Source organism: Lepus europaeus, chromosome 2 (genome assembly GCF_033115175.1).
Source record: "Lepus europaeus isolate LE1 chromosome 2, mLepTim1.pri, whole genome shotgun sequence".
NCBI classification, from domain to species: domain Eukaryota; kingdom Metazoa; phylum Chordata; class Mammalia; order Lagomorpha; family Leporidae; genus Lepus; species Lepus europaeus.
In genome coordinates this window covers 121,648,301-121,664,107 of record NC_084828.1, presented here as the reverse complement: position 1 = coordinate 121,664,107, position 15,807 = coordinate 121,648,301, and the positions used below count along the sequence as shown (strand labels likewise).

General features: G+C 39.1%; 1 pseudogene; it reads left to right on the top strand.

The window, feature by feature from the left end:
• The first annotated feature begins 14,519 nt into the window (after positions 1–14,519).
• LOC133752399 (U2 spliceosomal RNA) lies at positions 14,520–14,682 on the top strand (annotated as a pseudogene).
• Positions 14,683–15,807: the final 1,125 nt, after the last annotated feature.

The window sequence follows — 15,807 nt, the reverse complement described above, 5'->3', positions numbered from 1 at the left end:
TGAGAAAACAGAAATCAGGAAGACTGAGCCTACATCTCAGGCTCTCCCCTGCTCACATGCCTGTGGGGTATAGAACTGGAAGTATTTTGGCAGACTAATCAGAGACTAAAAGCCTCCCCTGCCCTCCAATTCTAGAGATAAGAAAACAGAGGCCCAGAGAGGTCATGGGAATAAACTAAAATATTTGGGCTTTCTTCTACCTTCAGGTTTGGCTTCCAAATCCATCTAGAAGCTATGGTCTCAGGCTTTGTGTCAAACTAGTTTAAGTATAGGCATCTCCTACAGTGGGTCAGCCCACAGATATCCAAAATTGGGTGTCAGTTGGAGGTGCTATGTTGCTGGAGTCTGAAGGCAGTGACCGATGGGCTGCCCTCCTCCTTCAGTGACTTGAAGACATCGTGACAATGGTCTTGAATTTCAGGTGATCCTAGGGAGAGAGGGAGAGGACTTGGCCAGAGTCACCTGGGGAGATTGCTCAACCCATACATGCATGCTCTGCTTGCCTCAAGCCATTGAGAATTAATGCAAAATGAAAGAAGTGATGGTGGTGAGCAAGGGTATACAAAGTAATTGTGATGTGCCGATCCCCTACTGAACCTGTTGGGCAATCATATGCACCTTGAAAAGCAGTCTTAAGTGTCATTATGTTCCGTGCAGCATCACGTGCCTAATTCAGTAGATACTGAAATTGAATGGGTGAAGCAAATGGCACTGGAGAGAGAGAGAGACAAACCTAGACTGATAGGCCCAATGACCGCAATGTGAGGAAGACTAGAGTCTTCTCAGTACAGGTTTACTGAGCCTGCTAGAAGGTGAGCCTGGCCTTCTTTAGCATTCTTCCCATCGACTCTCTCTCAATAAAAATAAATACTGTTCTGCCCTTGACCTTAAGAGTTAAAATAACGAATAGCTTAATTGGACATCATTAATTCCACTTTGAATTTATTATAGGTAAGTGTGGCCTTGGAAAGAATTACGCCTACGCTCAGCCCAGGGATTTTATCCCTGAGCCTCCCAAAAGTATGCCTAGAGTAAAACAAATTCGGTGGGCCTCCCACCTCCTCCCTGCCATGGAGATCACATTTGCTGTTGAGTCCAGGCAAATAGCTATTTGCAGGGTTGGATGGGGAGTTAAGTCACATAGGCACAATGCAATATGACAACATCCTTCATGGTGATATTGTCCTTCTCCTCATTGCATTTGAATATAGATTGCCAGTGTGCAATGCCTGCCAACCTCGTGCTCTGTTTGTAAGGTTTCAGAGTTCTCAGACAAGGTGAAGTTCACATGTGCTCCCCAGAAATTATTAGCCTATTTGTAAACCTAAACAACAAAAAAACAGCGATTGTCTCTAAGAACTTAATTTGCCAAAGCCTTTTTCCTCCTCCTACTCTTAATTATGTATATATTTATAGACTTGAGCCACCTGCCTGCTCAATGCTTGCTTGTAGCTATATCTCTTCCATGCCTGCCTCTTAATGGCTCAGGGCTCTTCCTTTATACTCACTTGGCTTCAAACTCTACATTTAAACATCAGGACTCAACTCAGCTTCTGAGTATTAAAACATTTTTTTTTTAACTTCACTTTCTTGAAAAGCTGTGAACAAGCCTTTTAGCATTTTATCTGGACCAAACAGTAGTGGTTTTACATGAAAAACGGAAACTCTGTAAGTAAATCTGTGTATTTATATGTCTAAAGTGTGTTATAAAAAGAAGCAATAAATCCAGTTTTCTACATAAAAAGAATTAGATTTTCCAGTTTACCTCTGCACTGGGATTAATAAAATGTGCAACAAATAGCTGGTGGAATGATCCATTTGAAGTTTGTAAAGCATCTGGGGAAGCTAGCTGGAGTAGCCTTTTTATTTTTTCAGAAAAAGATGCCTGCTAATTTTTTGATTCAGTCTCGTTCCTGAATGACTGTTTAAAACGAGCTGTGAGAGACTGTTACCTGCCCATTTCTGCATGGCTGAGCAAATTCAGCCGCAAATCCAAGTTTCTCTTCATTTCCATCACTGTACGTCTCCAAATGACAGAGAATTCATTCCTGAGCTGGAGAGGAGCCAGAAGTTTCTCATCTAGCTGTCTGTGGGCTGCCTTTTTCTTTCCCCTCTTTGAGGCTTTCTGATGCCTAGAGTGAGCTCAACTCAAAGGTTTCCAGCCTCACACTCCCTCACATTCCCCCACCGTCACATCGAGCTCTGTGATTCGGAGGAATATCGCGTGCCAGCATCCGGCTTGCAGGCTCCTTTTACCTGCAGGTGTTCCAGAAACTTCAAAATGCGTCTGGTAATGTATTTGCTCCTCTAAACATGCCACTTTGGTGTGCATTGTATGCAGCTGCTTATTATGTTTTAAACATGTGTCTTCTGAATGACATGCATGCAAAAGCAAATGGCAAAGGGGCTTTGCAGAACGGTGTGGCTTAATTACTGGCTGAGGTGCGTGTGTGAATATGTCCTTGTTCATGTAGGCATGTGTGTATAAATATTTATTATTTATGTGCACATAGGTCCATGCCGACAGATTTCACTAAAGGAATTTCATTGAAAGCTCGACTTTTTATGTACATCCAGGTTTCCTAATCAGATCCGTAAACATCTTACACATCAGCAGCAAGTAGAGGAAAAATTCATTTTTCAAATCCATGCAAACAGCATGTTGTAGACACCCACTTAAAAAACCCTCCTTTATGAAAAAGAAATGTATATATGTATGTGGGGTGTGTGTGTGTGTGTGTGGTGTAGGAGGTGTGGGTTTTGAAAATTTGGAGAGAAGAGTTATCTTGCTGCTGCATGAGCATTTCTACCCCGCGTTACCTTCCTTCTTAAAAGTCAGTAATCACTGAGGGAAGAGATGTGGTTCTGCTTTGGAGGAACCCCAGGGGATGTTGAGCTGCAGTGTTCAGCAGGCATCTTAGGTATTCTAAATATTAGTGCTTGAATGATAAGTAGGTGGGGTAGGTTTCCCATTGCTGAGCCCTGCTGCGTTTTCTCACTTGGAGGAACTGCGTTCCCACTGCACATTTAGCATGTGCCTGTGTTGATTGAACTCTGGTAAAGCAACACCAGAGTGCAGGTTCATAAATCACACTATTTATTTGCTAGGGCTGGGTGCTAGATTCCAAAATTAAGAAATTACTTAGCAATTAATAATAAACCCAGCATCCCTTGTCTCATTGGGTGAGATTTACATCCCCGGGACTGGCTCTTCTAGTTACAAAGACGAATGATTTAGGGTTCAGACTTAATTGCTATTTCCAATCCTTAAGCTACAAAGATGCTTGCAATACTTTATTTAAAAGGCTTATTTTGAAAAATGTGTACGTGTATTTCTCACTTTGGTGGTGAGCTAATTATGGCTATAATGTGCTGTGTTCTTAAGAAGAGCAACTTGTCTTGATTATTGCTCATTTGTTATAGAAACTTGCTTCTTCATAATAATTCTTTCACTGCGTTATGCCTTTGCTTTTGAGATCAATAATTATTAATTGTTGTAAAGATGATAAAATAATGTAGCAAGTCAGAATTCACAAAGAAAAGTAGATTGAAATAGTGATTTGCTAAGAAATTAAATAAAATTGATTTTCACTAGTGGGTTTTCTAAATGTACAGTAGATATTGATATTTGAAAACAGAAGCATCTTAAATATTCACTTACTCTGGGGATCAGAGTAGGATAGTATTAACGCTCTAAGAGTTTCTTGCTACATTTAAAAAGATGTAGTAAGTAGACTAATTATTTTAAATTGGCCAATAATTTTTTCTTCATTATATTGATTATGAAGCACACAATTGGTGTTGATTTTATTTGAATTAGAGATGACTGTGAACTTTGGTAAGATACTTTACTGAGTGTAACAATAAAAGTGAATATTCTTAAAAGTCAATGTGAAAAATACTTTTCCTTTTTTTTGTTCAAGATTTAATACTTTATTGCTTATAGAACCTTATACTTAGAGGATTATGTATATGTCAAAAATTATTTAACTATCAATATTTATTTTATCAATCATTTTCAATTCATAATTACTCAAAGTAGTGCAATAAAAACACATCTCAGTGTGTAGAGATGATTCCTTGAAAGGGCATATTATATTAGGAGCCATTAAAAACATGTGTAGGCTATTAATGTTATCTATTGCTGTATGGAACTGATTTTTATTTTAAGTGTGTTTCATTTCCAGTGTTACAAGTGTATCTAAGATCCTGTCCTATTAAGTATGAGAGTCTGGTCTTTGAATGTATACATACTGGTGAAGGTTTCAAATTGAATGTTGAATGATGTAGGATGACTAGAGACTTAGTAACACTTTTTGTATGTATTACAATATGTATTAATCCATATAAAATATTAAGCTATGTAAAAGCATTCCTGGCATTCAATCACATTAGAAAACATTTTCGCCTCACTTTTGAAGTTGTTGGTGATTGTATTTGCAGTCAGTTTCATAGCTGTAAAAACAGGCTTTATTTTTCTGAACTTACATGGAAAACATTTGGTGCCATTTTGTAGCATATATTGTATGTACTAAACAGTAGGAATGTCACAATTGCCATCTGTCCCTAATTAGTATTCCTTACCAGGTTGTAGATATATTATAGACCAGTCCTTTATTTTATAAAACAGATTATATGACCCTAAATACCTAAATTGGTTGTAAAACACTTCCTCTACCTAATAGTTTCCCCATTATATGACTGAGATTGTCTTAGCAAACATTTCATTTTTTTATGACTTACATACAATATGAGGACTTTAAAAGTATGATTTGTAGAGTGACCATGCACCCACTGTTGAAAACATCATCCTTTAAGCAAGAATTTATTAAGCATCATGTTGTCAAGCTGTCTCCCTTCCTTAAGGTGAAGGGTAGTTAAGGAAGGATAGATTCTGTCTAAGGAAACTGGAGATACTGTTCCTGCTGTTTTGTCATTGACAATTGTGTATGGAAGTGTAAATATCATCAACATGGTTTAAAAATTGTGTGATTCTTTTGTTTTTCAAGATGTCACAATCCTTTGCATTTGTTGGTGGAGATGAACAATTACATTTTTGATAGGGGAGCAGACTGGAAAGAAATATTGTCCAGAGAAAGCATATTCTTAACCAAGTTATGAATGAATTGACAGGGAGGACAAAATGCATTTGGGTGAATGGGAAGAAACGGATCATGCAAGATCCAAGAAAGGAGAAGAGGAAGTAATGGGAAATCAAATTGAAAGAAAAAAATTATAGCACAGAGTTTTAAATTTTTAGTTATTTATTTTTTTCAGACTCTTTCTCACTCTCCCACTGCCCAGTTAACAAAGCAATAAAGAGAATTTATTCAACAAGAACAGAAAAAAGACAAAATATGTTTGCAAATAAAGATCCATATACTACAGGATTGTGACATATACTTGAAAACCCAATTTTCAATGAAAGGAAAATAATATTTAAAAGTTGATGCTAAATAAGTTTAGGCACAAAAAGGAATAGAAAGTTTTATATTTGCAATGCTTTGTGAGGAGCTCAAGGCAAATATTTAATTGCCCTTAAAACTGAACAAGATATAATCATGTAATTTGCATATTGTTCCAGGCTGATTTGTTTTACTATAGAGTACAGGAAAACATTTGTAGTAATATCACGTTAGCATCCATGGTGTCAAAAAAAGCAAACTTTCAAGAGCTAATGAATTAACCTACAAAGCCTGCTAAATAAAACCATATAAACAGACGTATGCTTAAAACTCTGTAGCAATCAAAAGATAAGCTCTGGTAACGTGTTGTTTGTTTTGTGACAGTGATAACATAAATTTGATGCCCCATTCATAACTAGGGATGCCAGACACAGAAATACAGGATTTGCTCTCTGGCCTCCAGAGAATGGAGGATTCATAAGCCAGTGAATAGAAATCCCCTTCTTGGTTCCAGACTTAGGTACTGCACAGTTTTCCTGATTGAATCAAAACACAAAAGGAATGAGATGCTGAGCCATGAAAGGGCGAGCACCTGGCTCTGTGGGCTTTGGTGACTTTGTGCTTTGCCTTCAAACTTCAAGGCAGTGATCTAAAGCGGACATAACCCCTCATGACAGACTGAGGAAATAGGTACCACTGATTATTACCCATTTTACACATGAGGATACCGTGGTACACATCCTAGGGACCAAGCCCATGGTTACTACCCTGGTCTTGGTGGTGTGAGCAGAAGGAGTGATTAATGGGGACTTCCCACCTAGAAGCCTTTCTCTGAAACTCTTCTTCTTCATACAACTCTTTTACACCCCTTATGTCCTTGACTCTTTCTGTATTCAATAAGGAAATACAGTGGTAAATTCAGGAACCAGCACCAAACTTTTTTTTTTTTTGATCAACTGATAATGAATTGCTCACTGGGATTAGAATTATGATGCTACCATATTCTAATGGCATATATCTCTACAGGGTGGAAATCTACCTGCGCATTCTCACCTATGTCATTCTTTCCATACTGGCTTTGTTGATATGTGGAAAAAAAAATCTGCATTCAGTTTTGGTCCACATTGAATACTTTGAGGTGACACTTTATGGGAGGCAGCAAATTGCCACATGCATTTGATTAAGGGAACAAGAACATTCGCATTGTACATAACTGTGATGAAGTGAAAATGGGGTGTGCTCTGTTTGGTGACAGCAACAATCTCCATTTTGCCACCTCATAAATCTCCTGACGTCTCAATTTCCTCATCTGTAAATGACATGTGGCTCCTATAAGAAAGCACACTGTAGTAGAATAATTCAACGGCTGATGCTTTGGAATCAGATGTCCCTGGATACAACTCCTCGGCCTCTCACTTTGGAAGCCACATTAACATCTCTGTGGAATGGGAGTAATAGTCCTTGCTGTGAGGGTGAAATTGTGCGTGTGTCATTCCTGGCACAGAGTAGCAACACAGGCTAAATGCATGAGTGTCTAAACACCTGACTCTGGATCCAGATTCCCTAGGTCCAAATAGGAACTCTATCACTAATCTTCTAGGGGATCATGGGGAATTTACTCAACTTCTTTGTGGCTTAACTTCATATCTAAAATGCAAGCTATAAACGTACCTTCCCTATAGTCATTGGAATAGGCACCTTAATGCCTGTGAAGCACTCCAAACAGTGCCTAGCACACAGAAAGCACTTCATGACTGTTGATTCCTTCTTTATGGGATTCAGTTTACCTTGACAGTGTTTCTTCTCAGAGTGCGGAGCCTCACATCCGCCTGAGGGCAGACATGTCCAGGTTCCTGTTATCTAAGACTTAAAATATCTGCTGTAATCCAGTGTCCACTGAATCATCGAGAGCATGCACTTCTGTTTCATAGTTTCTTCTAAAGTCTGTGCTCATCATTGGCGGAGGTGTGGCTCTCCTCAACCAGTGGTTGGGGGAGAGCAAATGAGCCTAATCACCCCGGGGGGCCATTTTCAGTATCTGTCCACATTTTCAATGCATAGCTCTTTTGGTTTATCAATTTTACTTCTAAGAATTTTCCTAAAGATATGCTCACATAATTGAACATGTGGTTAAGTTGGCTGCAGCATCATTTGTGATGCATGAAAAAAAAACTATGAACAACTAAATATCCACTGAGAGAAAACTGTCTAAATAATTTATGGTATATTCATGCAATGCAATGCAGCAGAGGAGTTTAAAACTGCTAGAGCCACACATGTGGATTTGAAAAACCACACAAACATTGTTTTATGAGAAAAAAAGCATTTTTTTCAGAGTAGACTATAGTATGAATGATACTATTAAAATAGATATATATATATTTATATCCATTTTTTGAAATGGAAAATTTATCAAAATATGTATGTGAGATTATTGGGAATGTTTGTAAATTGCAAGTGGATATGTCTGTAGAGTGGGTGCTTTTGTCTTTGACTTTGTGTATACTGTTCGAATTTTTAAACATGGTTATGTATTTTTACAATTTTTAAGAGTGATTTTTTAAAATGGCTAAGAAAAATTTTTTTCTCCCTACCCATAGAAACTAGCTTTTTTTTGAGCAATTACTCCTTCATGCAAATATAATCCTAAAGCTGGGTGTAGTATTTTTGGATAATTGAGCCAACTATCATTTTAAGTTAAAACAGAATGTGTATCAACTCTCTGCCAAAGCTCCAATTTGCTCCTAGGGAACAGAAACCAAGAAGACTAAGGAGATTTCTTTAACATTAAGTCACAGGAGAGTCTTAATTCCTGTGGCAAAATTCCTCCTGTTCAAAAGTTCATGCACCTTGAGAAGAAATACTAAATCAAAAGCATGGGATGGGAGAAAGGAACACTGTGTCCATGCCTTTTCCTCAGGACTTATTAATGTGAAATGTGGGGAAACATTACACATGGGACTTCTTACATTAAGGTTTCTCTGTATTTCTAAAACTCCTGGCTCAGTCTTTTGCAAAATGCTATATAAAAGTTACATTGCTTTTGGGTTTTGAGGGCAGGAGTAATTTGTATGCATGGGGTAATCAAGATTTCTTGGCCCTTTGTGCTTTTAAAAATGCTTACATATACACTGGCTCTTCTGATACTCACAAATGAGGTATTTGGGTGACGTATTATCAAGCTCATTTTCTGCACAGGGATCTGAGGTTTGGAAAGGTTAAGTGACAAGCAAATCAGAGTGAAGCTAAACACCCAAGGCTCCTTGGTTATGTTTTGGCTGTCCTTACCACCAGCAGCCAAGGACACAACTGTAGAGCAGAAATACTCCTAGGGTTGAAAAGTGGCTTAGTATGCTCTTGGAATCATTTTCACCCTGATCTGGGAATACCCAGAAATGGCCAGTTGAACTTTCTCCCCAGGTAAATTATAAACACCCTCATTTAACTGATTAAGTGATCCCCAGTAAAATCCAGGTATATTTAGGTTCCCATTTAGAGTCTGTCCCTTACTAGCTATGCAATTTGAGCACATTGTTCCTCCATCTTTAAAATGGGAATGTGATAGCTTTAATCATCCAGGGCTGCTGTGCAGAGTTTAAGTGAAATAATGTAGAGTGTGCTTATGTGGCAGGTGCACGGCACATAGCAGAGGATCAGGGACAATGGTCATTATTCATAGCTATAAATGAATCAGTCCTGGCTGGTGCAGCAGGCAAGACTGACAGAGGCCAGAGCTCTGGTTCACCTGGAGGCGACTGCCAGGAGGCATAGCACACAGAAAACACTGATCAGCTTCTTCCCTTTTGAAGAAAACTTACCTAGAATCAACTAATTAGAGGCAGAAGGGTTATCTGAAACTTTTCTGCACCTCAGTGCAGAAGCTTGGGTACCCCCGACTGAAGAGGCCATCATTAGTTTGAGACAGAGCCCCCTAGTTTGCTAGTTAATAGTGGCGCAAGCTGGGCAGGAAGGGCCAAGTCACCCAGGGATTTCTGACTAGGGAGAAATCACCACCCGTGAGAGCAACTCTGAAATTTCCTTGTCCTCAAAGTTTCTCTTCACCTTTCACAATCTCAACTCCCTAAATCAAAGTTTGGGTGAAGTCTGACAAGCCAGAGCTCAAAATCTATGTGATAACAATAAAGGGGTCTATTTGCTATTTAGCTTAAAATACTAATTCCTTCTTTGCATTTTTAAAGTGAATTTTCTGTCTTATACAATTAATTCATGCTTATCACAAAAAATGGGCAGAATCAAAACAGATAAAACTAAAATTCTTAGGAAAAAGCATTGTTCATATCATTCCATGTCGATAAATATTTTTCTAAAACTCCATTTTCAATAGCTGGACATTCCATAATTCAATTTTTTTTACAGTCTTAGTGCTTATGTTTCTTTTTCTTGCCTGCAAGAAAAATCCTCTTAAAATCATTGTACAAATGCTTCATTCTTTTTTTTTATTTAGTGAATATAAATTTCCAAAATACAGTTTATGGATTACAATGGTTTCCCCCCTTATAATTTCCCTCCCACTCACACCCCTCCCATCTCCCGCTCCCTCTCCCATTCCATTCACATCAAGATTCATTTTCAATTATCTTTATATACAGAAGATCGATTTACAAATACTTCATTCTTTACTTAAATAATTCCTAGATGTATAATTTCAAGATCAGAGTATAAATGTATTACTAAGGCTCTTGGTGTCAAATTGTCTTCTAGTTAAATTTTATTATTAAAATAAGCATTCAATTAGATGAATAATTATTTAAGAAAATATGAATTCTACTTACTTATGGTAAATAATAAGCAATTGTCTTTCTTACTATACCAACAATGCATAGTACTTTCTATTAATACAATACATAGTACTTCTTGTTAATTCCAGCTCCTGTTTTTTTATACTTCAAGCATAGTATTATCCTTAAGATAGTGTGTAAATTATATTTGGGAGGTTGGTAATGATTATCAGTAGAATACGATTAGCTTTGGTGGGGTGTGACAGAAAATGTGAACATAATTTGGAGGAGAAGTTACTACAATCACACTTCCCTGGAGTCCACTAATTTCACCCACATCCCCTTTTTAAGATGTGAGAATAAAACAATCAAGGGCACATAAACCCTTCCACCGTGGTTACCATCACATCAATTTTCTCCAGGGCTGGAAATAACCCTGCCTGATCCCTTCTGCACCATGTGAGCCTTCACAGTAGAAACATTCAGACTGGAAGCTTTTCAGCAGAAATTACTCTTGATGACACCAGCCCCGCTGTCAGAGTCATTCCTGCTGGAAAGAAAGCATTGGAATTAATGGTCTAATAAACCCAGTTAGTGTTTCATCTTGGCAAAGGATTAATTAGGGGAAGAGAAACTAACATTTATTTGGCTTCCTGCTTGACAGACCCTTTATTATTACATTATTATACTTAATCCTTCCCATCCACCTATGAAGGAGGTATAACTATGGGCATTTTCAAGGAACTGAAGTTCAGTGAAATAAAGTACTTCGCCCAAGGCCACACAGCTGGGGCGCTGCAAAGGTGAGATCTGAACCTAGGTTCTCTGCTTCTGTCGTCTGTACTCTTTATACTGCTCCTTTGTTAGTCAACTAAACTTCAGGTTTTCTCGTAAAAATCAGTCTGTCAGACTTAGAGTCTCAATCTAAATGCTGTGTCATTTAAGGTAGGTTTGTAGGCCAGAAACTGAAAATCCACTACATTGACCAGACGAGAATGGGTTTATGATCTTCACTAGCAAGAGACCATGAGACAGTGTGATTCCTAATGCTTTTCCAGAGGCTGAGGGATTTCATCAGGCACCTGGAGCCTGCCTGCCGTTCTCAGTGCAGGCTGTAGGTGACTTTTATGGTTGTGTGATCATTTCAAGAGTTCTGGGCACATCTTCATAAAACAGGATCTAGAGAGAGGACAATGCACTGACTCCCTTTCTCCACTCCTTTCTTTACAGAGCAACACAAACTTCCCAGGGGATCCTCTTTCATGCCTTGTTTCCTAGAACTGTGGCCTAGAGGCCCCTTCCTAACTCAAACATTGGCATTGGGAATGGCTTAGGCCAAGATTCACTCCCTGAGACTGGAGAGCATTGAACACCCAAACCAAAGCCAGACTTTGTGGCAGGCAGGGGCATTCAAAATGCTGCCTGCCAACACAGCTTTTGAGAGAGTTTTGAGGTTTCTTTTTATTCTTAATTGTGCATATTTATAAGGTTTTTTACTGATATAAAAGTGCACTGTTGTTTTTCTAACAGTTTTATTTTTATATAACCACATCTACGATTGAATATACTGTTTTTTTTTCTTTGTGATGCAGCAAATCTTGCCCATTTCCATCAATTCTAATAGATTTTTGATTTTTATTCTTTACCCAAATGGCCAACTCTCCCAATTCTTCTTTATTAGTTCTTCTCGAAATAACTTACTCCAAAAGTGTGGTGATGTAAGCCTTTATAGGAAAGTGAAGAGGGTCCCAATAGTACCTGTCTACAGAGTCAGCACATTTTTTTGCTGTTTCAAAAAGTAAGGTCTTGTCTTATTGAAGATTTCTGAATAGAAGAAACTCACTTTTTCATCTTGAATAAACATTCTAATTATCCTTTATTTCAGCAAGTGAGTTAATCTTCATCCTTACAGTAACACATCATTTATTTGATATACCAATTTGTTTATAGGGGGAACATTGAATTGGCTTATTAATGAAATCAGAACAATCAATCTAGTCCAATAAATATTTGTCAAAACCTAGGCTTTGCTCACAAGATGTGCCTTAAAAAATTTTAGACAACCTGGTGAATAAGAGATATAAATATTCAATAAAGAAGAGGCATCTATAATGAACTATTACATGATACACAGTAAGGATATAGGTTAATAATGACAACAACGATGTGTTGAACACTGATTATGGCCTAGATTTTGCTTTCATTGTACTTATTTAGTTCTCAACTTCATGAGGTTTCTTAAGCTCCATTTTACAGATGAAGAAACAGGCACTATAGAGAGAGATAAAGGTAATGCATATGGGGATTCAATTCTTCCTGAGAAGGTAGGGGGAAAGTATTTAGTAGGAATATATGGGCCGGCGCCATGGCTCAATAGGCTAATCCTCCGCCTATGGCGTCGGCACCCCGGGGTTCTAGTCCCGGTCAGGGCGCCAGATTCTGTCCCGGTTGCCCCTCTTCCAGTCCAGCTCTCTGCTGTGGCCTGGGAGTGCAGTGGAGGATGGCCCAAGTCCTTGGGCCCTGCACCCACATGGGAGACCAGGAGGAAGCACCTGTCTCCTGGCTTCGGATCAGTGTAGTGTGCTGGCTGCAATGCGCAGGCCGCAGTGGCCACTGGGGGGTGAACCAATGGAAGAAAGGAAGACCTTTCTCTCTGTCTCTCTCTCTCTCTCTCACTGTCCACTCTGCATGTCAAAAAAAAAAAAAAAGGAAAGAAAAGAAAAGAAATATATGAAAATGGGGCTGGCACTGTGGCACAGTGGTTTAATGCCCTGGCCTGAAGTGCCGGTATCCCATATGGGTGCCGGTTTGAGACCCAGCTGTTCCACTTCCCATCTAGCTCTCTGCTACCCACGTGGGAGACCCAGAGGAAGCTCCTGGCTTCAGATAGGCACAGCTCCGGCCATTGTGAACCATCGGAAGGAAGACCTCTCTCTCCTCTCTCTCTCTCTGCCTCTCTTCTCTCTGTGTAACTCTGACTTTCAAATAAATAGATAAATCTTTAAAAAATAAATATATGAAGATAAGGTGACCTTCTAACTGCAGTTAAGGGGAGAAGCCCAGTGGAAAACTGGTTTGGCAGTGAGAAAGGACAGCATGTGTAAACCACATCTGAAAGAGCAAACCATCTCTGGAAAGGCCCTTGCTTGTTTCATGGGGCTGAAGCACTGTAGGGTGAGGAATAGGGGGAGATGAGAACAAGGAGAACTTGCTGTGTTGTATGGGCCATGTGTACCCAGCTAAGGAGCCAGGGGTCCATCAGTAACTAGTCTGGAAAGTGGCATAGTGTGGCACACTGGTTAGATTGCCCAAGGAGTGAGAATAAGGTCATAATAAGAATAAAACATTACATAATTAGTGTATCTCTAAGTGCCAAGCATTATGGAATCACTTTAGACAAGTTCCATACTCAATCTGCACAACAATCCTAATATGTTGCTCCTATTTCTACACTCACGTTGCATGTGAGAAGACTGAAACCTAGAAGGGTTAAGTAACTTTGCCAGACACACAAATGGTAATCAGAGGAGTAGATCTATGTAATTCTAGAGGTTGCCTTGCCTCTGGGCACCAGAGCAGAATCTGGGGAAAGAGCACAGGAATAAAATCGTTTCAAGTCCTGGCAGGAAAAGAGAAGCTCATGAAAATGATGGAGGAGGTAGACCCAGTTTCTGTATCTGGAGCTCTAATGAGCTTTTACTCTAGTCCTATCTCACAGGTTTGAGATGTTCATGGCAGCTTGTTACTATGGAGAAATGTACCAATTCTGTATGTACCAGGTAGGTGAGTAGATGAGTTGCTTTTTATAAACATGTGGTCCGTAGAGTTGGTGGGTGTGGTTGAGCCTGGGCCTGTTCATGGGAGTCAGTGGACAAGAGAGGAAAGAAGACTTGTCTAGGGCTGAGAAGTGGGGCGCACATATGAGTATGCCATATGGGGGGAACTAGGAGGAAGGGAACAGAGTGAAGTGAAGGTCAACTGGGAAGAAGCCAAGGTGCTAGTGGGTTAAATGAGACAATTCTGAAGCTGAGTCCAGGGCTGTGGAGAGATTGCCATGACCTCCCTTTCCACGCGGCCTGGGACAGCCATAGAACCCCTTTAAGGGCTGAGCAGGACCAAGATTGCCCATTTATCTAGTGTAGTGTTGGGCTTCCTACCTTTTCTTTTCATTAAAGTGGTCATCTGGAAGGAATTGATCAATTGATCAGTAGTCTGAGTCACATGGACATAACATAAAAGCATCACCAACTTTCAGAAGGAGTTAATTATATAAATTATATATTTTTCTTTCTAAAGTGCTCTGATGTCCTCAGTTGATGTGTATCATAGTTCCTGTAGCTGTAGCTACAAATTGAATTCCTAAAGTAGAGTGCTTATCGCTTCTCGGCTTTTTGGCTAAGATCAAGTGTAGTATCTAAAGTAGAGTGCAAAGCATCAATTAAGGATATTTCAACAATATATTAATAATTGTTGTTGACACACAGAAACCAATTTGAATTTCTCATGATGTGTTTCTGAGTGTTTCAAGCATTGTCTTTATAATTAATCAATTAATTATTTTGCTATAATGACATTAAATTAGAAAACTCCTGGGATAAATTGATGATTACAGGTGCAGGGCAAGGAAAATACAAGGTGAGTATATAGGTGTTTCAGGGCTGCTATAACAAAATATCATGAACTGGAAGACTTATAAACAAGAAAAATTATCTCTCACAGTTTCTAAGACTGAGAAGTCCAAGTTCAGGGTACCAGTGTAGTTAGACTGTGGGCAGGGCCCCCTTCTGGGTTGCAGACTGCTGACTTTTCCCGTATCCTCACATGGCAGAAACTGTGAGCTAACTTTCTGGGGTCGCTTTTGTAAGGGCACTAATCCCATTCATGAGGGCTCCATCCTTGTGACCTAATCAGCTTTGAAACATCCCTCCTTCTAATACCATCACAGTAGGTGTTAGGATGTCAAAATATGAATTTGGGGGTGGGAGACACAATCATCCAAACCAACACACACACACACACACACACACACCAGACATCTTGAAGAAGCTTCTTTGGCTAAAGTTTGAGAAAATTTGAACAAATAATAAATAGTAATGGCACTAAAAGATCATAGCTCATTAAATAAAATTTTTAAGTTTCTAGGTTAAAAATTATTTTTTTTAAAAAAAGGAAGAGAATGGAGCAAAGAGGGATGCAGAAAACTATTTACAGAATGTCACTTGATATGTGAAGAAATAGTGATGGAATTGTATTCATTATTTTGAGATTTCTAATAGATTAGGCAAAGATTATCAATGGATACTAGAATAAATTTGGAGATTCAGGACATTCACATACTTCTTTTATATATATATATATATATATATATATATTATTTATTTATTTATTTATTTGAAAAGCAGAGTTACAGAGAGGCAGAGGCAGAGAGAGAGAGAGAGCGAGGCATCCTGCATCTGCTGGCCTGCTCCCCAGATGGCCGCAATGGCTGAAGCTGGGCCCTTCTGAAACCAGGAGTCAAGAGCCTCCTGTGAGTCTCCCATGAAGGATTCAGGGACCAAGCGCTTGGGCCATCTTCCACTGCTGTCCCAGTCCATAACAGAGAGCTGGGTAGGAAGTAGAACATCTGAGTCTTGAACTCTGAACCCTCACCCATATGTGATGCT